Genomic DNA, 19,241 nt, shown 5'->3' with positions numbered 1-19,241 from the left:
ATATTAATTATAGTAATATAAATCAGAAGTTAGGAATTGTACAAAATTGATAAGAAAAGGTAAGGAACATGAGGAAAAAAGTCTGTGGACAGCAGAGCTAAAGACAATATTAAGAGTTTTTAAAATATATTAGGAACTAAAAATCTTGACAATGGTTTTGGTCTGTTACTAGATGGAAATGGTAAAATTATCAATGCAGAAAAGGCAGGAGCTTTCAGTAGATTTCTGTTCTATATTTAGGAGGGTGAGAATATAGTCTCATCAGATGGCGGTGGTAAAAAACGGTTACCCACCTTTTAGTAACTGTTGTTCTTCGCGCTATGTTGTTCATGTCCATTCCAAGCAGGTGTGCGTGCGCTGCGTGCATGGCAGCCAGAAGATTTTCCCCTAGCAGCAGGAGTCCAACAGAGGGGGAGGAGGGTGGGTATAGGAATGGACATGAACATCTCGAAGAACAGTTACTAAAAGGTGGATAACGTGTTTTTTCTTCGAGTGGTTGTTCATGTCCATTCCAAGCAGGTGACTCATAAGCCTGAACCTAGACAGTGGGGTCGGAGTTCACTGCTGACTGAAGCACTGCACGGCCGAAGGGTGTGTCATCTCTAGCCTGGTGCGTGATGGCATAGTGCAATGTAAACGTGTGGATGGAGGACCACGTAGCGGTTCTACAAATTTCTTGAGTCGGGATCTGGGCCAGGAATGCCGCGGAAGAGGCCTGCGCCCTTGTGGAGTGGGCCATGATCGGAGGAGCAGGGACCTTAGCTCAATGACAACATTTCCGGATGGAGGCCATGATCCACAAAGAGATCCGCTGAGATGAAACCAGGAGCCCTTTCATCCTATCCGCCACAGTAATGAAGAGCTGAGTAGATTTCCTAAATGGTTTGGTCCGGTCAATATAAAAGGCTAGGGCCCTATGGACATCCAGGGAATGCAGTCTACGCTCCATACCTGAAGAGTGTGGTTTTGGATAGAACACCGGGAGGAAGATATCCTGCCCCATGTGGAACTGGGAGACAACTTTGGGGAGAAAAGCCAGGTGAGGCCTAAGTTGGACCCTGTCCTTATGGAAGGCAGCGTATGTGGGCTCGGATGTCAGCACCCTGAGTTCCGAGGCCCTTCTGGCTGAGGTGATAGCGACAAGGAAAGCAACCTTGTACAAGAGGTATAGCAGACAGCACAAAGCCAGGGGCTCGAAGGGAGGCTCTGTGAGGGCGGAGAGGACCAGGTTGAGGTCCCAGGTCGGGGCTGGTTGACGAATGTGCGGAAACAGCCTGTCCATGCCCTTGAGGAAGTGACCAACCAGCGGGTTCGCAAAGACCGAGGTACCCTTCTCCCCCAGATGGAATGCCAAGATGGCCACTAAATGAACTCGAACTGACGAGAGTGAAAGCCCCAGCTGTCTCAGGTGGAGCAAATAGTCCAGGGTAATGGGAATCAAGGCCCGCAATGGCTCCTGCCCCCGCTGATCAGCCCAGATGGAGAAGCGTTTCCATTTGGCCAGGTAAGTGGCCCTGGTCGACGGTTTCCTGCTACCGAGCAGCACTTGCCTAACCTGTTGGGAGCACTGCATCTCCATCGGGTTCAGCCATGGAGCATCCAGGCTGTGAGGTGGAGTGATTCCAGGTTCGGGTGACAGAGGCGGCCCCGGTCCTGTGTGATCAGGTCCGGGGGCAGGGGCAGCATGAGGGGTGCTCGAGTGGACATGTGCAGGAGCGAAGTGTACCAGTGTTGGTGCGGCCATGCCGGCGCTATCAGGATTACGCGGGCTCAGTCCCTGCGGATTTTGAGAATCACTCTGTGAACCATGGGGATCGGGGGAAAGGCGTACAGCAGGTCGTCCCTCCTGGATAGGAGGAAAGCGTCCGACAGAGACCCCAGACTGCGGCCCAGGAGGGAGCAGAAACGTTGACACTTCCTGTTCTCCCTTGAAGCAAACAGATCTATCTGAGGATAACCACAGAGGTGGAAAACTGAGTGCACTACATCCCGGTGAAGGGACCACTCATGACCCCAGAATGAGCGGCTGAGGGCATCCGCCAGGCCATTCTGCTCCCCCGGGAGGTAGGATGCTGTCAGGTGAATAGCGTTCTGCATGCAAAAGTCCCACAATGGGAGGGCTTCCCTGCACAGGGGAGAGGAGCGTGCACCCCCGTTTGTTGATATAGAACATAGCTGATGTGTTGTCCGTGAGGACTGAGACACATCTGCCTACCAGGTGGGGCTGGAAGGTGAGACAAGCCAGGCATACTGCTCTCAGCTCCCTGACAATGTGCAACGCGAGGTCTTCTGGCAACCACACCTTGGGTCCTGAGGTCCCCCAGGTGCATGCCCGCAACCCCTGATCCGAAGCGTCCGTTACCAGGGAGAGGGAGGGCCGAGAGCTGGCAAAGGGAACTCCCACGCACACTTCTTGCGGGTCAAGCCACCACCAAAGGGAGCTTAGCACCAAGCAGGGAAGTGTCACCACCGAATCCAGGGTGTCCCTGGTTGGGCGGTATATGGTCGCCAACCAAGACTGGAGAGGATGCAGCCTGAGCCTGGCATACCACACCACATAGGTACACGCTGCCATGTGGCCCAACAGTTTGAGACAGTTTTTTTGCTGTGGTGGTCAGGGCACGTTGAAGACTGAGAATGATTTCGGACATGGACTGGAACCTGGACTCCAGAAGGTACGCTCTGGTGTGGGTCGAGTCCAGGACCACCCTGATAAATTCTATCCTCTGAGTGGGAGACAGGGTGGACTTGGCCTCGTTCAAGAGGAGGCCGAGCTCAAGGAAGGTTCGCCTGATGAATAGCACCTGAGCCTCCACCTGCACCCTGGTACGGCCCTTTGTGAGCCAATCGTCCAGGTAGGGGAATACCTGAATGCCTTGCTTGTGCAGGAAGGCTGCCACAACTGCCATGCACTTTGTGAAAACTCTTGGGGCTGCTGACAGGCCGAACGGCAGCACTGTGAACTGCAGATGGGCGTTGGCCACAATGAACCTGAGGTAACGCCGGTGCCAGGGGATTATGGCAATATGGAAATATGCGTCCTTTAAGTCGAGGGCGGCATACCAAAATCCTGGACCCAAGGAGGGAATGATTGAGGACAGGGAGACCATGTGGAACTTGAGCTTCTTTACAAACTTGTTCAGACGCCACAAGTCCAAGATGGGTCTGAGGCCCCCTTTTGCTTTCAGTATTAGGAAATACTGAGAGTAGAAGCCCCTCTCCCTGAGGAACTTCCTCCACTGACCCTGCTGCGAGGAGGGACTGCACTTCCTGAATTAGAAGTTGCTCATGAGATGGGTCCCTGAAGAGGGATGGGGAGTGGGGCTGGTCGGGCAGGAGGGAGGAGAACTGGATAGAATATCCCCACTCTACCATGTGAAGCACCCAATTGTCCAACGTGATTCGGGACCAGGCATGATAGAAGGGGGACAGACGTGACCCAAAGATAGGGATAGAAGGATCCAGAGTCCTGATTGGTAGGTCGTCCTTGACCATACCATCAAATAGGAGGCTTGGGCCCCAATGGTGGTCTCGCCTGGCTGGACGGTTGACATTAGCGCCGTCTCCTGCCACGCCTGCGCCCGACGTCCGGGCAGTTCTGAGGCTGGTAGGGGCACGGGGCCGTCTGCAGCCTAAACTGCCTGCACTGGGTTACTGGAGTATGCAGGCCCAGGGATCGAAGAGTAGTCCGAGTCTTTTAGGCTATGCAAACGCTTGTCAGTTTTGTCCGAAAACAATATTGTCCCCTCAAAGAGGAGGTCCCGGATGGTCTGTTGGACCTCATGGGGAAGCCAGGCTCCCCGTCTCATGGCCAGGCCTGTTGCCAGCGTGCGTGAGGCCGAGTCTGCTGTGTCCAGGGCTGCCTGGAGGGAAGCTCAGGATATCAATTTTCCCTCTTCCACCAGGGCCAAAAATTCTGTCCGCAAATCCTAGGGAAGGAGCTCGGCGAACTTAGACAGGGCTGAGCATGTATTATGTCTGTACCGGCTTTCAATAGCCTGTTGATTGGCTATACGTAATTGCAGACCCACTGTGGAATACACTTTTCTGCCAAACAGGTCCAACTGTTGGCCTCCCTGTTCTTTGGCATCAACTCTTGAAACCCTTGACGCTCCCTCTGGTTAGCCGCATCCACCACCAGGGAGTCTGGGGGAGGGTGGGCATACAGGTTTTCATGCCCCTAGGAGAGTACAAAGTATCGCCTCTCCATCTTTTTGGTGGTGGGGGCCAATGAAGCTGGCGTCTGCCATAAAATGTGGGATGTGTCCGCTGTTGTCTTGATCAATGGCAGGGCTACCTTGGATAGGCCCAAGTGGGCCAGGATATCCACTACCGGATCCACATCCACCTCAATTTCCTCTGCCTGGATCGCCAAGCTTTGAGCTGCCCACCAGAGCAGCTGCTGGAGCACCCGATTGTCCTCCAGGGCCGGTGCCGTAGCCGTGCCCGAGACTGCCTCATCTGAGGAGGAGGAGGAAGAGATCACTTGCAGCGGACTCTCCTCCGGCCCATCCACACCTTCAGGGGCCTGCGGCACACAGGTACTATGGTTGCGGGGCCGGTGCCGGTTCCAGATGCGGCGCTGGGGCCGGTATCGGGGTCGACAAAGAGTGGCTTGGCATGTCGGGCGGTACCTGTGGAGCCCAGACCATGGTCGCCGCCAGTGCTGATGCTGAGCTTCAATGCAGCACACCTCTGCTGGGCGACAGTGCCGGTGGAGGAGGCAACTGCGCTGGGGCCACTGATGCCAAGGAGATCGAAGCAGACCTGGAGCAAGGACCAAACGCCTGACCCACCGACTGGGGGTAGCCCCATAGGGTCCAGAACGGCCACTGAGAGGGCGGTTGCCATTGCTGTTGCCACTGCGGCGGGTACGGTTGGTGGCTCACCCACGAGGCTGACCTCCTGCTCCATGACCTGCTGGAGTGGTAGGACTCCACCTCTGAGCCTGAAGTCTCCGAGTAGGAAGACCTGGGGGGAGTGGTACCCACTGTCACTGGGGAGCGGTGCCGCAGAGGCGAGGAACTCTCCCTCTGTCCCAGTGCCGCCCGAGTGGCGTGGGGTGGGAAATGAAGCGACATCATGGCCAGCTTGCCCCGTGATTGTACTGGGAGACGGGCCACAGTTGGCGGCTCCCTGCCACAGTGCGGGGAGGCCAGTACTGGAAGTCTCAACAGGTTGGAGGCCGCCTTGAACTCTGGCATCGAAGGGAGACGCACGTCCCTGCTGAGGTCTAGGGATCTTGGCCAGTCCGGACTTGACCGCCCTTTCTCCAGTGCGGGAGACGACAGAGTAGCAGGAGGCTGTGGCCCAGCCTGTCCAATTGTACTGGTGGACGACGTCAGCCTCTTGAGGTCCTGGCGGGGTGATCGTTCCCTCACCGGCCTCCTCTTTTTTGTGGGCATCGGAGAGGGTGAGTGGTGCTGCACGGAGGCCGACTTCCTATGACCTAACTCCCTCCGGTGCTGGGGTTTGGAGGCTTTGGGCTGGGCCCCAAGTCCTGATGCTGGTGCCGGGGCGTTACGCACCGAAGATGATGTGCTGGGCACCGGATCAACTGGCTCTGGCTTGGAGGGTGGCTGCAAGGCCGCCTCCATCAGGAGTACTCTAAGTCTCTGCTCTCTGTCCTTAAGAGTCCTGGGACGGAAGCCCCTGCAGATACTGCGCTGGTCTCTTTGGTGGCTCTCTCCGAGGCACCTCAAGCAGGCATAGTGCGGGTCACTCTTTGGCATAAACTTCCTGCAGTCCTTGCAGAGTTTAAACCCCGGGGACCCAGGGATGCCCCAGCGGGGCAATGAGTACGTTGGGGGGAGCCCCCCTCCAACAACTAGCAACTATATACAACTGATGCAAACTAAAAAGTAAACTATATACACTAACAACGAGACACTGCTAAACTTGCTATGAGTGAGCAAGGTTCCAGCTAGCCGTCACCAGCGGTAAGAAGGAACTGAGGGGGTGGAGGGTCGGCGGGCCCCTATATAGGGCGCCACAGCGGCGCCACTCCAGGGGGCACCAAGGCCGACCCTATGGTCACTGCTATGGGAAAATCTTCCGGCTGGCGTGCATGTGGCGTGCACACATCTGCTTGGAATGGACATGAACAACCACTCGAAGAACAATAATCTTTCCATTCACTAGTATCTCTGGAGGTTGTTAAACAGAACCTACTAAAGTTAGACATGTTTAAATCATCAGGTCCAGATAACTTGGATCCATGAGTTTAAATAAAAAGCAGGTTGAGGAGCTCCCTGAACCACTAGGGTTGATTTTCAATAAGTCTTTTAACACTGAGGAAGTTCCAGAAAACTGGAGAAAAGCTAATGTGCCACTTTTTTAAAATGGTTAACAAAATGACCTGGGGAATTATAGGCCTGTCAGCCTGACACCACTTCTGGGCAAGATAGTTAAGTGGTTGATATGGAAGAATTAAATAAAGAATTAAAAGGAGGATAATGTAATTAATGCAGACCAGCATGGGTTTATGGAAAATATATTTTGTCAAACGAACTTGATTTTTTTTTTGTTGGGATTACAAATTTGGGTGATAAAAGGTAATAATGCTGATGTAAAATACTTAGACATTTGACCTGGTAGCACACGACCTTTAGATTAAAACACTAGCAAGACATAAAATTAACATGGAATGCATTAAATGGATTAAAAATTGGCTGATACATCTTAAAAGGTGATTGTAAATGGGAATAGTTATCAAGCAGGTGTGTTTCCAGTGGGATTGTGCAGAGAATCAGTTTTTGGCCCTATATTAAACATCCTTATCAATATCCGGGAAGAAAACTACAGAATTACTACAGAAAGTTGCAGATGACTCAAAGATTAAGGGAGCGGTAAATAATTAAGGGGACAGGTCACTAATCCAGAATGATCTGGATTGCTTGGGAAGTTGGGTGCAGGCAAATAAAATGTATTTTAATATGACCAAGTGTAAAGTTAGATATAGTGTTGTAACCATGTCGGTCCTAGGATATTAGAGACACAAAATGGGTGAAGTAATATATTTTATTGGACCAACTTCTGTTGTTAAGAGACACAATTTCCAAGCTTACAAAAAAGTTTCTTCTTCACGTCAAGTTATACGTCTAGGAACAAAGATGGTACGCCCTACTTATAGAATGGGGATTCTACCCTAGGAAGCAGAGACTCTGAAAGACTTGGGAATTGTGGTGGATAATCAGATGAACATGAGCTCCCAGTGTAATGCTATGGCCAAAAGGGCTAATGCAATCCGAGCTTATATAAACAGGTGAATATTAAGTAGGAGAAGGAAAGTTATGTTATCTCTGTATTTGGCATTGGTGCTACCACTAATGAAATACTATGCTCAGTTATGGTGTCCATAAATCAAGGATGTTGATAAATCAGAGAGAGTTCATAGAAGATCCAAGAGAAGATTAGAAAACTTGCCGTACAGTGAGCCACCCAAGCAGCTCAAACATTTTTATCTTAACAAAGAAAAGGTAAGGGGTGACTTGTTCATAGTTTATAATTACCTACATGGGAAACAAAAATTTGACAAAGGGCTCGTCATTCTAGCAGAGAAAGGTACAACACAATCCAGTGGCTGGAAGTCCAAGGAAGACAAATTCAGGCTGGAAATAAGGCACAATTTTTTTTTAATAATGAGGGTAAACCACCACTGGAATAACTTATCAAGGGTTGTGGTGTACTCTCCATCAATGGCAATTTTTAAATCAAGATTGTTTCTTTTCCTAAAATATGTGCTCTATTTCAAACAAATTAATTTAGGAACGTTCTATGCCCCAAGTTATACTGGAGGTCCGACTAGATGATTACAGTCATCCCATCTGTTCATATAATCTATGAATGCATTACTAGGATAGTAAAATTGTTAATAATGATGCAGAAGAGGCAGACGTATTCAATAAATATTTTTGTTCTGTATTTGGAAGAAGCAGAATGATGTACTCATATCACATGAGGATAATGAAGTACTTTCCGGTTCATTACTGGCTAAGGCAGATGTTGAATAGCATCAACTTGGGATAAACATTTTTACCTCAGCAGGCTCAAATAGTTTGCATCCAAGAGTATAAGAGTGGACTGAGGAGGTCTTCAGCCTGCTGATGTTAAATCTTGAGATACAGGGGAAATTCTAGAAGACTAGAAGGGTGCTTGAGTTCTATCAATATTCAGAAAGACCAAGCAGGATCACTTGGGTAATTACAGCTAATTAGCCTGACATCAATCAAAATAATGGAACAACAGATGCAAGATTCAAATTATAACAAATCAAAGGATGTGAATATAATTAATGGCAGTCAACATGGCTTTATGGTTTTGTCAAAAAAAACCCTTTTCTGATGAAATTACAAGTGTCATTGATAAGTATATGACATCTATGTAGTTATCTTTAAGACTTTTGTAAGGGATTTAATTTGGTAGTGCACAACATTCTCATTAAAATATTAGCACTATACAGTATCAAAGCCCTCATTATAAGAATTAAGAACTGCCTACCTGACAGATCTCAAAAAGTAGTCATCAACTGGGAATCTCATTGATGGGTTTTCTAGTGCGGTTTTACAGGGATCGGTTCTAGGCCCCATAGTAGTCAATATTTTCATTAATGACATGAAAGTAAATATAAAATCACTGCTGATAAATTTCAGATGATACGAAGGTTGACAGAATGGTAAATAAGGACATGGTCAAAGTCTCATAGACTTCAAGGTCAGAAGGGACCATTATGATCTTCTAATCTGACCTTCTGCACAACGCAGACCACAGAATCTCACCCACCCATTCCTGTAACAAATCCTTGACTTATGTCTGAGCCACTGAAGTCCTCAACTTGTGGTTTAAAGACTTCATGGTGCAGAGAATCCTCCAGAAAATGATCCATGCCCCACGCTGCAGAGGAAGGTGAAACCCCCCCAGAGCCTCTGCCAAGCTGCCCTGGAGGAAAAATTTCTTCCCGATCCCAAATATGGTGATCAGCTAAACCCTGAGCATGTGGGCAAGACTCACCAGCCAGACACCCAGGAAAGAATTCTCTGTAGTAACTCAGATCCCATCCTATCTAGTGTCCCATCACAGGCCATTGGGTATATTTACCACTAATAGTCAAAGATCAATTAATTGCCAAAATTAGGCTATCCCTTCCATAAATTTATCAAGCTTAGTCTTGAAGCCAGATATGTCTTTTGCCTCCACTGCTCCCCTTGGAAGGCTATTCCAGAACTTCACTCCTCTGATGGTTAGAAATCTTCATCTAATTTCAAGTCTAAACTTCCTGATGGCCAGTTTATATCCATTTGTCCTTGTGTCCACACTGGTAATGAGCTTAAATAATTCCACTCCCTCCCTGGTATTTATGCCTCTGATATACTTAGAGAGAGCAATCATATCTCCCCTCAGCCTTCTTTTGGTTAGGCTAAACAAGCTAAGCTCTTTGAGTCTCCTTTCATAAGGCAGGTTTTCTATTTCTCAGATCATCCTAGCAGCCCTTCTCTGTATCTGTTCCAGTTTGAATTCATCCTACTTAAACATGGGAGACTAGAACTATACACAGTATTTCAGAGGGGCCTTCATTGACTGGTAAGGTAGGCCCATTCAGACAAAATGTGTTTTAATATAACCAAAGGTGGACTGGATCATGGTCACACTGGACAGCACTTGGCCGTTCCACAGGCCTGTCACCAATCAGTTGTCCAGGTAGGGAACCATAAAGTGCTGATTTCCTCAGGAATGCTGCCACCACTGCTGTGTAATTCATGAATACATGTGAGGCTGCAGACAGCCAAAATAGCAGGATTGTAAACTGGTAGTGATATTGATTGACCCAGGAATTTCCTCTGGCTTTGATGTATTGACACATGGAAATACGTGTCCTTTAAGTCAAGGGCAGCATTCCAGGATCCAGAGAGGGCATAACGGAAGCCAGCGTGACCATGGTTTTAGGTGTTTGTTGAGCGGGTGCAGGTCTAGTATAGGCCTGAGACGACCTTTCACTTTTGGGATAAGGAAGTAGTGAGAATAAAATGCCTTCCCTCTGTGAAGCAAAGGAACCTCTTCACTGGCCTCTAGTTAGAGGAGAAAATGAACCTCCTGAAGGAGAACTTCTTTGTGAAAGTGGTTTCTGAAAAGGGATGTGAAAAAGGAGGGTGGGGGGAGATAACTTAGGATATACCCTTCAGTTTATTTCTAATTCCACTCTGCTTAGGACTCACTGATCTGTAGTGCTGTGGATCCAAGCACTTAGAAAGTGTGAGAAGTTTTCCAACTGCAGAAGTAGAAACTGGCAAACTGGAAACTGTCCTCGACAATCATATCAAAATGGAGTTCCCTGGCCATTTGGATGAACTAGCTACTGCTGAAGAAATAGGTGGTGGGGATCTTCTTATAACTTTTGCCTCCTAGATACTGAGAACTTCAGTGACATCTTTAAGTGCCACTTCTTTTGTTCTGGAGTAGTCTGCCAAAATATGATGAACCCTCCTAACTGAAACAGATGTACTCTGTACACACTCTGAACAGGGGGTCTCTGAGGGTGGGCACAGGACTGCTTTCACCAGGTTTCTTAGTCTGACGTCCCTGTCCATTTTAGTAGTCCATCTGATGTCCCAGTCCTTGCAGATTTGGCACCTATCTCTGGTGTGAGACTTGACTAGGCACTTCAGGCACCTGGAGTGCATGTCATTAACCAGCACTGGCTTTTTGCAGGCATCACAGGGCTTGAAGCCTGGGTACCAAGGCATGCCTAGCACTGGGTATCAGTACCCAAAAAACAGGAACCAAAGAGTGTAAAAAAACAAGTACCCAAATTAAAGGAAACCTACTACTAAACTATCCTAATACTAAAGCTATCGAGTACCAACTATATACAAACATAAAGTAAGGGAAACCTTTGATAGCAAGATTGAATATTTCATCTGTCACAGGCAGTAAGGAGGAGGTTGAGAGGCTCTTCCCTTTATACCATCATGCAGCAGTGCAAAGCAGCAGAAGGCACATGTCCTGCCATGATGGGTACCACTGAGGAAAATAATCTTGACAACAGTGCACAGGGTAGGCACACACCTGAAGTGGAATGGACATGCAATCACTCAAAGAAGAACATAGACCATACCTACAGAATACGGGACTGTATCATGTGATTCTGAAGATCTGGTGGTCACAGTAGACAAGTAACACAACATGAACTCCTAGTAGATTGTTGAAGCATGATTTCCCTTTACAAAAAACTGTGTTGACTGTTCCCCAACAAATTATGTTCATTTATGTGTCTGACAATTCTGTTATTTACTATCGTTTCAACCTCTAATTGCCAGGATCACCTCTGGAGCCCTTTTTAAAAATTGGTGTCACATTAGCTATTCTCCAGTCATTTAGTACAGAAGCTGATTTACGTAATAGGTTACAAACTACACTTAGGGCTTGTCTACACAGGTAAGTTTTGTCAAAACTAATGTTGACATGAAAAAAAATTGACAAAAGCAAAGTCGCCAAAGCTAGTCTACATTTGCTCCCTCTTTCAACAGATTGTGTTCACATTTGGGCCAACACTGTCAACAGCATGAGCAATGCATTGTGGGGTATGTATCTCACAGTGCCTGGTGACAGCATCTGTCGCTAAGTGTTGTGGGAAGGCAGAAACAGAGCGCAGTGCATCCTGGGACGTGCAAAATGTCCCGTCATGCACCACTTTGCGTCCCAACCCTCCACTGGTTTCTGAGTTCCTTTCGTGCCATTCTGGCTTTCCTTTCGCGCTGTTTTCCCAATCTCTGTCTTCTTAGTGCATGCCAGCATCTGCAGTGAGAGAGGCTGGATCCTGGACTTCTCTCCTATGCACTGTTAACTGTCATGAGGACATCGTGCAGGGCAGCAGAATTACTCGCAAAAAGTTACTGACAGCGGATGAATCATAGGCACCTGAGTGTGATATGGACAGCAGCAACTTATCAGTGCTTTTGGCAGTCACTTTTGGTCTAGGGAAACAAGCACTGATTGGTGGGACTGCATTGTCATGCAGGTATGAGATGACAACCAGTGGATACAGAACTTTGCTTTATGCATCATAATCTTCATGGAGCTATGTGCTGAGCTGGTCCCCTACCTGCGGCACAAGGACACCAGGTTGAGAGCTGCCCTTTCAGTAGAGAAGCGTGTTGCAATCTCTGTGTGGAAGCTTGTGAATCCAGACTGCTACCCGTCAGTTGCAAATTAATTTGGAGTGGGGAAGTCCACTGTAGGGGGTGTAAGTGTGCAGGGCAATAAATCACATCCTGCTGCAGAGAACCGTGACTGGGAAATGTGCATGAAATAGTGGATGGCTTTGCAGAGATGTGGTTCCCTAACTGTGGCAGGGTGATCGATGGTGCACACATTCCAATTTTAGCACCAGATCACCTTGCCTCAGAATACATCAATAGGAAGAGATACTTCTCTATGGTATTGCAGGTGCTTGTGGATCAGCAGGGGCATATCATGGACATCAATATGGGGGATGTGGAAATGCCCATAGTAATCCTAGGAGACCTGGCTTACCCTTTACAGCCCTGGCTCATGAAATCTTACACAGGGCACAGCAGCAAGGAGCGTTTTAACAACAGACTGAGCAGGTGCTGCATGGTAATTGAATGTGCCTTCGGCCATTTGAAAGCTTGCTGGAAGTGTCTCAGTGGCAGGCTAGACCTTGCCAAGGATAATATTCTGTGGTCATAGCCATGTGCTGCACTGGGCATAATCTGTGTGAATCTAAGGGTGAAATGTTTGCTCAGGTGTGGAGCTCTGAGACACAGCGCTTGGCTGCACAGTTTGAACAGCCAGATGCTAGGGCTGTCAGAGGAGCCCAGAAGGCCGCTATTAACATCAGAGGGGCCTTGAGGAACCACTTTGACAATGAGGGGCACTGATACATGTCTGCTTTGAAGTTGCTTTCCTGGTGCATCCATGTACAATTTTGGGGCTCAAGATCCATGCAACAAAATGCTTTAGAAGCCTGTTTCCGAGAGTGAATTGATTGCTATAAGTTTTTGTAGAGAACAATAAAAACGCTGTACTATTACATACCTTAGCCCAGGGGTAGGCAACCTATGGCACAGGTGCTGAAGGCAGCACGTGAGCTGATTTTCAGGGGCACTCACACTGCCCAGGTCCTGGCCACAGGTCTGGGAGCTCTGCATTTTAATTTAATTTTAAATTAAGCTTCTTAAACATTTTAAAAACCTTATTTACTTTACATACAACAATAATTTAGTTATATATTATAGACTTATAGAGAGACCTTCTAAAAATGTTAAAATGTATTACTGGCACATGAAACCTTAAATTAGAGTGACTAAATGAAGACTCAGCACAGCACTTCTGAAAGGTTGTCGACCTCTGCCTTAGCCTTTATTTATTGTTAAAAAGGGTAAAACCTCACAACTGTGTGTAGTTCCAGCTATCATTGTTCAAGTTGTGAGAGGGGTGGAATGATGGGGAAGCTCAGGAGTGCTGTGAAGTGAAAAGGAATGTGTGGGCATAGAGGGGGGGTGTGGTTGGCAAAGAATTGTACATGTGCACGTGCTGCAGCAGAGGTCGACCACAGATCTGCTCAGTCTGCAGCTGTATAAAAGACTTGAGAATCTCTGTCTGATCCTACAGTAACTATTATCACCTGCTCTGTCCTTTGCCTAGCAAATGCTAAATTGGCTTCCCAGCACTCTGTATTCCCTGGTCTGTCTCTCATTGCACTGCAGCACCTCCCTGAACACAGGGCCAGCTTTAGGAAGTGCGGGGCCCAATTCGAATAGTTTTGACGGGGCCCTGGCAAGGATGACTCACCCGGCAGTGCTCCAGGTCTTCCGCAGCACTGAAGGACCCGCCACCAAAAACCTGGAGTGCCGCCAGGTGAGTAAATATTAAGAAGGCGCTTAAGTTAGGCACTCTTCTGTAGGGCATGGAGCCCTCTTAGGTGCAGGGCCCGATTCAGGGGAATCGGCCTAAAGCCGGCCCTGCCTGAACATGTCTTCTTTGCTGCGTCTCAGCTTCTTCCTTATCTGCCTAAGCCAGTCGGCAGGGGTGCGTGGTGTGTTCAAGGTCTCAGCTGCTGTGGGCAATGCACAGAAGAGTGATCGCTACATTCCAGCAAATGATTGAAACATTTCAGTAAAAAAGGCCTTTTGCAACTAGTAGCAATCACTTTCTCACTGACTCTAGGCAAGCACACAGCTCCACAAGCACCACAATCATGGTGAGTGTCGGGGGCGGGGGGGTGCATAAGGACAAGATGGTCACGGCTTGCAGGGCAGCTTTGCAAAGAACTCATTCTAAAATTCTCTCACTTTTTCACAAGCAGCCAATCTGCTGGCTGACATCTCACTGCTGCGGGTGACCAGAGAAACCAGGGTACAGCTGCAGCATGCTTGCTGCTTTCACCTCAGTCTATATGCAGCTCAGCTATGTGCTGCTTTGGTCCTAGCTCCAGTGATTGCTAAATGGCAAAGGACAGTTTCCTTCATGGGGGAACTAACAAGGCTGCAGTCTGTGGCAGGGGAACAAGTACCTCTTGGAAACCTTCTAGAGCCTCTCTGGAGGATTTTCTGCGGGTCTCGATGTCCATCGACACCCTGCTTGGCCATGTAGATTAACTACACAGGGCAACGTCCAGCTCACATAAACACACTACCTGCCTCCCACTTTTTGATTCCCTACACAAGCCACAGCAACTTACCCAGCATCTCATCTGCTTCCTGCTCCCTGTAGAGCACTTCTGGAGTGGAGAAAAGTTCCTGGCTGCCTGCCCCACCAGGCGATCCCACTGGGAGCTCCACATCCTCTTCTAGTTCCACTTCTTCATCCAGAATTTCAGCCTCTGGGTTACCCCCCCTTTCTGCTGCTTCCGAAGTATCCACGGAGTTATTGACGATGGAGGTGGGGTCACCACTGAGAATAGCATTCAGCTCCTTATAGAAGCAGCAGGTCTTAGGTGCACCACCGGAGTGATGGTTTGCCTCTCGTGCCTTATGGTATTCCTGCCTCAGCTCCTCTGTCTTCACTCTGCACTGCTGTGTCCCCTGATCATAGCCCTTTTTGCACAAGCCTTGAGAAATTCGCCCGTATGTGTCTTGATTCCTACAGGTCAATTGCAGCTGCAACTGAACAGACTCCTCTCCCTATATACTGATGAGATCCAACAGCTCAGTGGTGGTCCAAGCCGGAGCAGGTTTGGTGCGATAGCCAGCCATGCTTACCTAGGAAGCTCCCATGGGAAGCTAGCAAGCAGGAAATGAGATTTAAAATTCCTGAGGCTTGCAAGGGGGAGGGGTGGGTTGGCTGCAGGGCAGCAGAGTTCAAACTGCTGACCAGAGTGGCAGCATGGGAATTCCTGGACACTTTTTAGAGGCCAATAAAATCAGGAAAAAAAAACACATTGCAGTGTGTACACTATCGCTGTTTTGTCATCAAAAGGGAGTTTTTGGTGACAAAACTTGCCAGTGTAGACAAGCCCTTAGTAGTTCTGCAATTTCACATTTGAGTTCCTTCAGAACTCTTGGGTGATACCATCTGGTCCTGGTGACTTATTACTATTTAGTTTATCAATTTGTTCCAAAACCTCCTCTAATGACATCTCAATCTGGAACAGTTCCTCAGATTTGTCACTTAAAAAGAATGACTCAGGTTTAGGAATCTCCCTCACATCCTCAGCCATGAAGACCAATGCAGATAATTCAGTTTCTCCACAATGGGCTTATTGTCTTGGAATGCTCCTTTAGCATCTTGATCATCCAATGGCCCCACTGGGTGTTAGCAGGCTTCCTGCTTCTCATGTACTTAAAAAGTAATAGCAAAAAATGTTTTGAGTCTTTGGCTAGCTGTTCTTCAAAGTTCTTTTTGGTCTTCCTAATTACATTTACACTTCATTTGCCAGAGAATGCTCATTTCAATTTTCCTCACTAGGATTTAACTTCCCACTTTTTGAAGGATGACTTTTTGCCTCTCACTGCTTCTTTTACTTTGTTTAGCCATGGTGGCTCTTTTTTGGTTCTCTCTGTTTTTTTAATTTGGTGTATACATTTAAGTTGAGCCTCTATTATGGTGTCTTTTAAAAGTTTCCATGCAGCTTGCAGGATTTCACTTTTGGCACCAGACCTTTTAATTTCTGTTTAACCTCATATTTGTGTAGCTCCCCTTCCTGAAAATGAATGCTTTGGTGCTGGGCTGCTCTGGTGTTTTCCCCGACACAGGGATGTTAAATTTAATATTATGGTCACTATTACAAAGCAGTCCAGCTATATTCACACATCTTGGACCTGATCCTGTGCTCCATTTAGGACAAAATCAAGAATTACCTCTCCTTTTGTGGGTTCCAGGACTAGCTGCTCCAAAAAGCAGTCATTAAAGGTATCAAGAAACTTTATCTCTGCATCCCATCCTGAGGTGACATGTACCCACTCAATATAGGGATAGTTGAAATTCTCCATTATTGAGTTTTTTATTTTAATAGCCTCTCTAATCAACCTGAGCATTTCACAGTCACCATCACCATCCTGGTCAGGTGGTCGGTAATCAATCATAGAATATCAGGGTTAGAAGGGACTTCAGGAGGTCATCTAGTCCAACACCCTGCTCAAAGCAGGACCAATTCCCCACCTAAATCATCCCAGCCAGCACTCTGTCAAGCCTGACTTAAAAACCTGTAAGGAAGGAGATTCCACCACCTCCCTAGGTAACCTGTTCCAGTGCTTCACCATCTTCCTAGTGAAAAAGTTTTTCCTAATATCCAACCTAAAACTCCCCCATTCCAACTTGAGACCATTACTCCTTGTTCTGTAATCTGGTACCACTGAGAACAGTCTAGATCCATCCTCTTTGGAACCCCCTTTCATGTAGTTGAAAGCAGCTATCAAATCCCCCCTCATTCTTCTCTTCTGCAGACTCGATAATCCCAGTTCCCTCAGCCTCTCTTCATTAGTTTTGTGCTCAAGCTCCCTAATCATTTTTGTTGCCCTCTGCTGGGCTCTTTCCAATTTTTCCACATCCTTCTTGTAGTGTGGGGCCCAAAACTGGACACACTACTCCAGATGAGGCCGACTAGATGATCACAACCCTGGGTGTAGCAGGCCAATGCTCAAACTAGATGATCACAGTGGTCCCTGTCTTGGAATCTATTAATCAAGCCTGACATTAATCCTAGGCAAAACAGAAAAGCGAATATGGAAGTCAGTCAATAAAGAATGGGACTATAATACTTGTCAGTCAACATGCTTATGGAAAAGAGATTGTCATATAAACTCCATTAAATTTTTGATGAAATTACATATTTAGTTGATAAAGCTAACTACATACATGTATATACTTGTATGAAATAAAATGATAAATTTACCCACTTTTCCTTTTCTTAATTTGTCTAAAGACAAACTAGGGGTACTATATAATACTTAATTTGTAATTATCCATAAATTTCTGTGAAAACATTACAGCTGGCTTTATAAAAAATTGGTTGAATGATGATTACATGCATAGTGTACATTTACTAAAATACAAAAATAGAAGCAGGAGTACGATATTTGGAAAAGTTTAGCCCAGAAATGAAACTTTGGCTCTAGGAGAGGCATATTCTAGTCACTTCATAACAGGTCCAGGTACATGTTCCTTGAGGAGACCACAAAGTATTTTGTCACCTGTCGCCAAGTCTAAACCTAATTCCTTATTCAAGAGCTATTTACAAAATGAAAGTGGGGTTGCAGTCATCTTATTGCTCAGGAACAATGCTTTAGTTTGGAGAATGACATCCATTTAAGAACAGTCTAATAGTTACAAGAACATGTCACTTGCAGGGGGATCTGACAAATATATTGTTACTTACAGCCAAAGTATTTATTAGAAAGGGGTGTATAGGGTGCCCAGGGAGAGGTAGTACCTCCGATGGGGGGACTTGTACCCCTTTGGGGGTAGTCCGTCCACTTTGGTCCCCACCTGTCACTCAGCTCTCACCTGTGGCTCCAAGTAACTGCAGCATGCGCAGTGGCCACACCCTGGGCAACGGCTTCGACAGGCCGGCCAAACCAGGTGAGTGTAACTGATGGGACCCAAACCCTCATGAATTAGGGATATGCCTACCCTCATGTGACATCAGCTCCGGCAGACTGGGCGAAAGAGATCACTATGATCCAACGGCCAAGAAGGTGGTTCTGCAACGCTTTGTGGAAAGCGAAGGGCTTGACGAGGCACGAAAGACGTCAAGGCCATCCACTGCAACCAAAGAAGTTACCAGTCATGACGATTTTTTGTACCATTGGTGTTTGGCTTCTAAGGACGAGAGAGTGAGATTGCTCCCATGCAACAGCTCTACCACTTAAAAAGCTTTCACGCACATGTCCTGTGCAAATTATCAAACATCATCATCATACCACCCAAGTCCTGCGGCGATGGGGGAGGGGCAAAGCGACAGGTGTAGGTTGCCACTGGGAGTCGTAGTCCCAATCCTGCACACAGGTGGCCTGTGGATAGGTGGTTGTCCAGCTCTGTACTTGAGGCAGCAGAGTTGCCCGGCAGCATCTGAGCAGCCCTCTTTAGGACAGCACTGCTCACCCTAGTAAGGGACGGGCCCAGAAAAAGTGGCCTAAAAATTGCCTGCCCCACAACAGCTGGCCAGGAAGCCACAGCTGGCAGTCTAACCCAATCTGCGGCCAAAACCAAAAGAAAAATTTGAGAAAACATACCATTGGTGTATGGAATGTTCGTACCCTCATGGATCGAGAAGCTGTTGCAAGACCTGAGAGAAGGACAGCTCTCATTTCTCGAGAACTAGCCCGCTACAACATTGATATAGCGGCATTAAGCGAAACAAGACTGCCTGGGGAAGGTTTCTTGAGTGAACCAGGAAGTGGTTACACCTTCTTCTGAAAGGGTAAGACTAAGACAGAGGATAGAATACATGGAGTTGGTCTGGTAATAAAAACCTCATTCATGCATCAACTCCCAGACCTTCCAGTAGGTATCAATGAAAGATTGCTGAAACTACGCTTCCCACTAAATGCCAAATGTCATACCACCATCATTAGTGCATATGCACCCACTCTAACATGCTCTGACAACTCAAAGGAACAATTCTAAGAAGATCTCGACAGAGTGATCAAGGCCACACCTGTAACAGACCAACTACTCCTACTTGGATATTTCAACGCCCAAGTTGAGGCTGACAATGAGAACAGGAAAGGAGTAACCGGGCCACATGATGTAGGCAAAATGAACAGCAATGGACTACTCCTTTT

The sequence above is a fragment of the Chelonoidis abingdonii genome, chromosome 7, assembly GCF_003597395.2.
Source record: "Chelonoidis abingdonii isolate Lonesome George chromosome 7, CheloAbing_2.0, whole genome shotgun sequence".
NCBI classification, from domain to species: Eukaryota; Metazoa; Chordata; order Testudines; family Testudinidae; genus Chelonoidis; species Chelonoidis abingdonii.
The sequence above is the reverse complement of the archived record's forward strand: the minus strand, read 5'-3'. Positions refer to the sequence as shown.